General features: G+C 41.9%; 1 long non-coding RNA gene across 1 annotated transcript; it reads left to right on the forward strand.

Moving 5' to 3' along the window:
- Positions 1-1,734: 1,734 nt before the first annotated feature.
- Positions 1,735-6,777, forward strand: LOC113486491. Its single transcript, XR_003399597.1, has 2 exons — positions 1,735-1,997; positions 6,016-6,777. It is a non-coding gene; the product is annotated as an uncharacterized LOC113486491 (long non-coding RNA).
- The last annotated feature ends 1,703 nt before the right edge of the window (positions 6,778-8,480 follow it).

Consider the following 8,480-nt stretch of genomic DNA (forward strand, 5'->3'; position numbering starts at 1 on the left):
TTTTTTTTTTTTTTTTTTTTTTTTTTTTTTTTTTTTTTTTTCTTTCTTTTTTTTTCCTCCAAGCACACAGGCTAAACTCCATGTGATAAACTAAGCACATGGACTTGGCACTGAAAAATTCAGAACTTGAAAGGTTGATAGGTGGCCCCATTCCAGTGTCCAAAAACCCTTTCCACACCAAAATATAGTCTTAATTTGAAAGATCTTAAATTGAAAAGATCAGGATTTTCTCTCAAACTAGAGAATAAAGGTCTTAGAAGCAGTCTCTCCTGTGACAGAAAGCAGAGAGATAGCCTACACTGGTAGTGCATGAGCAGCTCCTGTGTTGGGCAGGTGAAGAATTCTTCATAGCAACACTGATGATTTGTTATTTAAGGACTAACTTAGCAATAGGCTGTCTGAACACTAACACATAAAATGCAATCCACAGCATCTCAGCTCTTGGTTCAGAGAAATTCCGGTGGATGCTTAAAATTAGCATTATGTTCATTTGGGAATTTATAAATAAAGTGGAAAGGATGCATCTCTTTCCACGGTTCCAAAAGAGAAATAAAGCATCATCACTGGATGGATAAAGCTTTGGCAGGCTGCAACACTGTTGCTTTTGTCTGCATCTACTACAGCCAGTTAGTACTAAAACCTGAAAGTGGGGGATAGACGTTTCATATGCCCGGATATTTCACTGGTGGGTGCCTGGCTGTGTGGGTCTGGAGATGCTCCCCATGGCACCTACGTGGCCGCCTGGAGGGTGGATGAACCACGCTGCTGATGCAGCTTTGTAGTGCTTTCTCCCCAAGCCTTTTGTTTTCACTGCACCTGTGACTAGCTTAATATGGTGATGGAGGAGAAAGACAGCAACCTGCCAGGACAGCTCACCCCGCCTTCAATTCTTTCCCTTCTTTCCTAGCAGGGGCACCAGCACCTTCCATATCAGGCTGCTAACGCGCACCCACCACCGACCAGAGCAGGAGCCTCTGGGGGAGAGGTGGCAAGCCGCACTGGTGCTGGAGCCATGTGTGGAGCAAGGCACTCAGCTTGCCTCTCCTAGTTAGGCACAAAATCTTGCAGCGATGGCATTCCTGCTTCCAGCCATGCCCCTTCCCGGGGATTCCCCCGAGTGAAGAGCTATGCGCCTGCAAATTGCTGGATGTACATGCAGGAGCAGAGTTAATATGCTCTGCATGCTCAGTAAATCTAGAGTGCTCTGGGAGAGCTAGGCAAGCAGCATATATGTGGTTTTCAGGGAGAAATTGCCCTTTTCTGACTCCGTCCAGAAGCAAATGGTTTGCCCTGCAATAAAGGCTGGGCTCCACTGATTTATGGTAAAGACCCATCTTAGTTATAAAGCTCCAGCTCAGAGTTCTCCTAACAATCTGAAAACACAGCAGTTATTTTTAATTTGTGCCTAGGGAAATGTTGGGGGTGGGGGTAAAGAAAATAGAAAATAAATATTTTTAAAAAAGAAATCCTCCTGTTGCAACAATGGTGAAAACCAAATATGGCTCAGTTCTGTCCAGGGAAACTATGCCATGTTTTTCTTGCCACAGGGGATTGGGTTGTCAATGCACAGCTTGATAATATTGTTAGTATTAGTGCTACACACATTTACGCTGATGGAAAAATATCACTTGCCCTTGTGCAAGAATCTATGCTACAGATGACCTTATTGGATTTCCAAATATGCGGGAAGCAGTGATTCCTGCTGGCTGCTGGTTTCAGCCTGGTGGATGAACAGTCGTCAGAGCTGGATCAGTGTACACGAACTAGCACAGCTCAGCTGAAGTCAAAAGCGGGATGCTACTGCAAACAGGCATCTGACTTCATCTACAAAGCCAGCAAGTTGGTCCTTTCTATTCGCACAATCCGAATGGCATATGCATAAGAAACGAACTGCAGATTAGTCTGTCTGCTTTGAGAACAGGAGCACAGACCACATTAGGCCTGTGCAGTCCTCATGATGGACCCACGGATGGATCAGATGATCAGCAGGAGCGAAGGTCAGTAGGGGCGATGTGGGAAAAGGCATCATTTATGCCAGAGCGTGTAAACAGATGGTTGGCAATAGGGTATCGAGTGACTTGGAGTGTTCACAAAGGGGAGTGGGATCATACAGCGAAGCTGTAATCGTTATTAATTATCTATTACCAGATTAGAGGTACATTAGTGACCTGCACCACTTATCCAGCACACTAAACCACACAAAGGTTCTCACAACATAATAAGGTTAAAACAATAATGAAATGGTACAAGAAGATGACAACACCATAGCACAGCACTGTGGCGTTAGTCGGGCTCCTGGAAGAGCACTTTAGCTGAATAACACGAGTTCCTGTGGAAGTGAATCAGGTTACATTACGGAGACGGGAAGGGGAGTGGACACCACACAGATAATTGCTTACAAACGTACCTAGTATTTTCCTTGGGTGATACTCAGGGTTATGTGAATAAAACTGTGAAGCTAATCAAACTCCTCTGAATGCTCCCGTTAATTTCTGTGGCTGAACTCAAGCTGCAGAACTTACTAAAGCAGAAGGTCATTAAAACAAATAGCAAGCTAGGATAAAATGAGAGGGTCTGGCCCTTGAATGAACCTTGATCACTGCAATGGCTTAAGAAGATTTAGTCTCTCTCTCTGTGTCCTTTGGTAAGGATCTGCTGAAAAGACGATGGAGAAAAGTGGCAATCTAGCCATTAATGCTAAGCTACACAGTGCAGGTTTGCAGCTATAGGGTGCAAGCCTGGTCATCAGCCCCATGGCTCAGCGAAGGCTGCCTCTGGGCTTGCCTTTTGCCTCGTTAGGAAATGCCACCTTCCCCTTCTTCTGCACCACTCAGAAGGAAGCTTTCAGGCAACGGCCAAAGCATTTAGTTATTAGCACAGTTGGGCTCCTGCCCAGAGAGCCCTATCATCACCTAGGAACCTGTTTTGCCACGTGACACACACAAACCAGCTCAGTTCTTCCTCCAGAGCGCTGATGGTCAGTGGAGCACCTCCACTGAGATTTCCTTGTGCTCCAGAATTGCCTCCCTGGTGCTGTCCTTAACTTGGAGGAGGATGGACTGGAAAGCCCCATATCGGTTTGAAAAAGGCACAGGCTGCATTTCCTACCACATTAAAGAACCTTTCTAATGAAACCTCCCAGTGAGCGAAAGGAACGTCTCTTCCTGACACAGAGGTATGATGTGCACAGTCATAGGTGTCCAGAGAAAAAAGCATTTCCAAAAAGATAATTTATAACCCCAGACAGTTGGCACCAGCTGCATGTCAAAAGCCAGCTTGGTCTTAGACAAAGATTATGATGCTATTGGAGGAAAAAAAACCCCAACAAAACAACCCCAAACTTCCTTTATTTTTAATTTAAAGTCTTAACCTTGTCTCAAGCCAAAATTTAAAAAAAACCCCAAAAAACAAAAAACCAAAACAACAAAAAACCCCACAACAAACCAACAGAAAAGAAAATCAATATATCTTATATTGTATTCAGCTGGGACAGATGGCAAAGATATTAAATATTTTGGCGTTTGGCCAAGTGCACATTTAATGCAAAAATTGATGCTAGTGAAATAACCTTTTCTCCTTTTAAAAACCCTCTCCAAGTTGATTATTATCCACAAAAAAAAAAAAAAAAAAAAAAAAAAAAAAAAAAAAAAAAAAAAGGAAGAGAAAGAAGAAAGAAAGGAAATAAAGGGAATCTAGCTTAGAGATGCATTAACAGATCACTCTGAGTAACAGTCCAGCGGAGTTTATGGCACAAAACATGAACCTTATTTAGAAAGCATTTGGTTGGGGCTGATAATACACGGTATCACCAAAGCCCAGGGCAGTCTGCTCTGCTGCCTTTGGCTGAACTGTCTTCCATCTACTTCTGATTTAGTGTACAATTAAGACAATGTCTACGAGATCTAAAGCAAGTACCTACTTCCAGGGGGATACTCCTAGATCTAGTTATTATCTTGCCAGCACATGAAGTATCTCTTTCCAAATAAGCACCCAAGCCCTGCTGACAAAAGGCACAATCCTGCGAAGTGCTGAGGATGCTCAATTCCCCCCTGAATTCACTAGAGGATGAAGGTGCTTATTGCCTTGCAGAAGGTGTCCAAAGGCTAACACTCAGAGCTCAGCATCTTGCAGGATTTGGTCCAAAGCACATTTCCATTCAGAATTAAAAGCAAGTGATTTTTATTTTTTTTCCCCCTTTTCTTATGAGTGAATTAAATGGACTGAGAGTTATTTCTGCCCTGAATATTTTTTGTGCTTTTGAAAGATTCTGCTGGCAGACTGATTGCTCTGGAATATTTATTTAATTTTCTTATTTTTTAAATTTATGCTGCATGTTCATTCACTATTCTCTAGGTACACACATGAGGAAAATATGTACATATCTTTTTTGAAATATACCGTGTCACAGATGTAGACAAACAAGAGTAATGGGAAGGTGGAACTTACTCTGGAGGGAAAGGCGGAGACATAAGCACAGAAATGCTGGGATCTTCTCATTGCTTGGCAAATAGGGTTAATATAAAAAGACCTGCCACTGCATGCGGGGAAAGAGGCACAGAGTATGTCTGCAATCTACTTAACATCTCTGAGAATTTGGAACAGCATTAAGGGTATAGTCAAGTGGTCCCTGGTCCAAAGTGATGTCCTAATATCAAGACCTTGTTTCTCCCCCCCACTCCATTAGAGGATGTGACTAGTTCCTCTGGAACTTCCCTATGGCCAGCCTAGGAATTGTCTACTTTTTGCGAGGCTCCATTGACAAATTGCTCTAGAAAACCAAGCTATCTTTTAATTTTGCATCTGTTATAAAAGGTAGGTACAAATCACGATGGTTGCAAAAATATTGACTCTGCAACATAAATACATAGATGTTCAAAATCCATGTTAGCTAAACCCTCCTCCTCCAAACAAAACAAAATCCCTCAAAAAACAGCCTTCAAAAACAACTGCATTTAATTCTCTAGTAATTTTTTTTTTCTCTAGATAAAATTAGCAACGCACTTATTGATTTTTGTGTAGCTCGAAATGCATAGGTTGAGCTAAAAGAAGGGTAAATAAAACATGATGGACTCTCAGGGTTAGATAAAAGAAAGTGCTTATAAATGCAGAAGTCCATGAGCAGAACAGAAACTGTGAATGGTTCAGGCAAGAGGCCAGGAAGCCGATTACATGCTGTAAGCTATTATTTGTGTTGAAAATCTCCAGGAATTGACTGAGTATGGGGTTTCTTAAGCAAGACCGTTCGCCAAGATCTATACAGTTATAATCATCCCATATTATTTATAATGCAGGAATTTCCATAAGCATTATCCTGCCTTGTCTTTGCAAACAGAGGTAAGCAAATTGGTTAACAAGGGTGACGTGATGTAATGTTGTTAGTTTAAATGATCTCTGATCAAGAGCATTTATGACAACAGGCAAGTTTGTCCTTAATGCCAGGAGGTATTTTACCACTTCAGTAGTTTTAAAAGTAGGGAACCAAGTCCGGGAAAATCAATATGAAAGTAAAAGTCTAAGTTCATAGAGGAACTTACAAAAGGTGGCATGTAAAATGGTTGAAAGCTCAATGAGAGTTGGGTCTCCTTGGATCCACTGCATGATCACTTATTCCTTCTTCATGTGATAGGGGACAGGTCACCTCTCTCTCCTCTTATTCTCAGTCTACCCACTCTCAAAGTTAATTTAAGAAATTAGATGACCTTCATCAATGCAGTTGCATCAGGCTGATCATATCTAGGGTGAGATCCAGTATCTGAAGTAGACCCAAACCATGTAGGAATTTAAAGATTTTTATCACCAACATACAGCAAAAGCCACAACTACAGTATGTAACAAGCCTCAAAACTATATAGAAATTTATGTATGCATATGTATGTGTATTTAAAAGTATAAATTATCTTCATCGAAACCGACATAAGGATAGAGCTGACTGTAGCAGATAGTTCTCATGGATCAATGTTGCCTTGACCTTTGCATGTCATGTTTCTGATGCTGTTACATTTTTTTTTTTCGCAGAATCAGACAAGCTCATACTTCTGCAAAGGAATTTACTGTATATCTCAGTGATGCAGACTGCACAGTGTTTAACCTTCCCAGCCTGAGTTTAAATGGGGTTGTGCATGCACGTGTGTTAAAGCATTGCTGGGCTATGGATAATTTCTACTTTGCCAACTAACCTCATAAGTACAAGGAAAATCTTGCATGGAAAGGACTGCAGAGTCGGTATACAAAGGACAACACAAGCCATAATGCATAGAAATTTGGTAAATGAACAGTTGAAAAGGTTCGCATAATGAAATAAACCCTGCCATTCGTCTAGCACGTTAGACAAGAAGGCCAAGAGTTTGAATATATGGTCTATTGGCTTGATTGCTGTTGCGGGATATAAGAACACAGGATCATATACCCAGCTCTCAAGAGACAAAATTGAGTGCATCACTCCTCTGCTTTCTCTTGCCTACTTTTTCTACACCATCAGAGGCCTCTTAGGATGCAGACTGCGGCCAGACAGGACACATGAAGGACACATGGAGATATGTCCATTTTGGGGCCTCTAGGTGACTACTGTCATGCAACTAATTATTAATACTATGAATAAAGTTACAAACTCAAGCAGCAAGCTGAAACGGGAAGTGGTCCAATCCTGCATTTACGCCCTCACACTGCTGCAGATCTGCTGGGTGATGCCGTGCTCATTGCTTGTCCAGATGCCTCAGTTTCCACATCTGTAACGAGGAGATAAGTATACCAACTGGCATGCCTTAAATACTTGGAGATGTAAGTATTAAGAGCTTTGAGATGTTAAATTTGCACGGTAGACTGCAGTATTATTCACCAACTAGACATAATCAGCAAGAAGGATGACTCAGATATGGCTCTCATTGCTCCAGAGCAATAAAAAATATCTTCCACAATAAATTTGAAAAATTAGTCTGTGTCGTTTCTGAGTTACTGGAAAAGTAACTTTGCTTGTTCTGTTCTTATAAATAAAATGCCATCAAATTATCACAAACAGCATGAAACATGATGTTCAGCAGAGACAATCCATAGTGAAGGGTCTTTTTTTTGTTCACGGGCCTGGCTATGTGGTCCTACTGCAATTCACCTGTGAATTGCACTGTCTGCAATTAACTTAGCCCTGCTATTAGCTAACCCATAGCTATTAAATTCACCCATCAAAAACATTTCCTTATGTAGAGCATCAAGTGTTTAATCTCAGGCCTGAACAACAGCACCAGAAGGTTTTATTTATCAAATCAAGTCACACCATAAGTGTCAAAAGAAAGATTTAAAAATAAGGTTTTAAGACTATCGGGAGAAATTGGAGCGTTCCAGGTACAAATAGAGAAACACAGTCTGTCTGTCACATGGCTAGCAACAGAGAGAAATGTAATCTACAGTAACAGCACTGCTTTCTCTTTATTTTCACTTTGCTCAAAGGGCACTTTTCATCTGCAGTTCCCTGCCTGGTGGGTGGCAGCTGTAACATGGGCTCAGAAGTCAGACCCAAAAATAATCCATCCCATCCCAATTTCACCCGGCAGGCCCTCAGCTCACTGAAGAGGTGGCAGGTGACTTCACCTGTCCCAAAGCAATTTACATCCATGAAAGGAGGAATAATATAAATAACGTCCCTGTAATGAGATCTTCGTGTGCCAGGGCTGGGCTGCTATGACCTGGGCTGTCCCATATGAGACCTCATGCAAGTTGTGTGGCCACACAGGAGGGACTGTCCCACGAGTCCAGATGGCCTGAGGCATTACTCCAAATCTGGCACCCTGCCTACGGCACTGCGAAGGCTGATCAGTTCTGGTCCCTGCATTAAAATATGTTCATTTATTCCCTCTGTTGTTGGGTTTTGTTTTTGGTTTTGTTTTTTTTTTTATCATCTTCTCTCTTCTCATAGGAAAGAGGACAGAGTTATATCCACAAAGGTCACCCTAGGGCTCTGGGACTGATTTTTTTACTAGGTGGTATTTTAAATAAACCATCCTCCACCATGCTGTGCACCCCCATCAATCCTTAGTCTAAAAAGTGATGCGAGGGGCTGCTGGCTGCCCTACGGTCTTGAGTCTCGTACCAGCTCTCCCCATTGCTTGACAGTAGATGTTGTTGGAGGTTCAGCTCTCTCCAAAGGCCAGAATGGGTTGCATTTTGCCCTGAAAGTTGAGCATGACTTTCAAGCTGAAGCTACCGTTTGGTTTGTAAGGACAGAAATAGGACTGTGGATATTAACTGCTAGCAAATAATTGTCTGATACAATAAAGCAGAACATCACCTGCTCCCTCTGCAAACTTTTTTTTTCCTGGTGCCATTGAAAATAGTCTTTTCTCTCCTATTTCTGACAATGCAGCAGAGAGGACTAAAGATTTGCTGTCGTAGGGTGGATACCAGGATACATTTATACCTTCTGTGGGGAACGGGGTGCTAGAGGCTGCAGATCAATTTGAATTAGCAGACCCTTTAATTCTGAATTTCTA

Source organism: Athene cunicularia (genome assembly GCF_003259725.1).
Source record: "Athene cunicularia isolate RWA chromosome 17 unlocalized genomic scaffold, athCun1 chr17_part1, whole genome shotgun sequence".
In the NCBI taxonomy this organism is placed as follows: domain Eukaryota; kingdom Metazoa; phylum Chordata; class Aves; order Strigiformes; family Strigidae; genus Athene; species Athene cunicularia.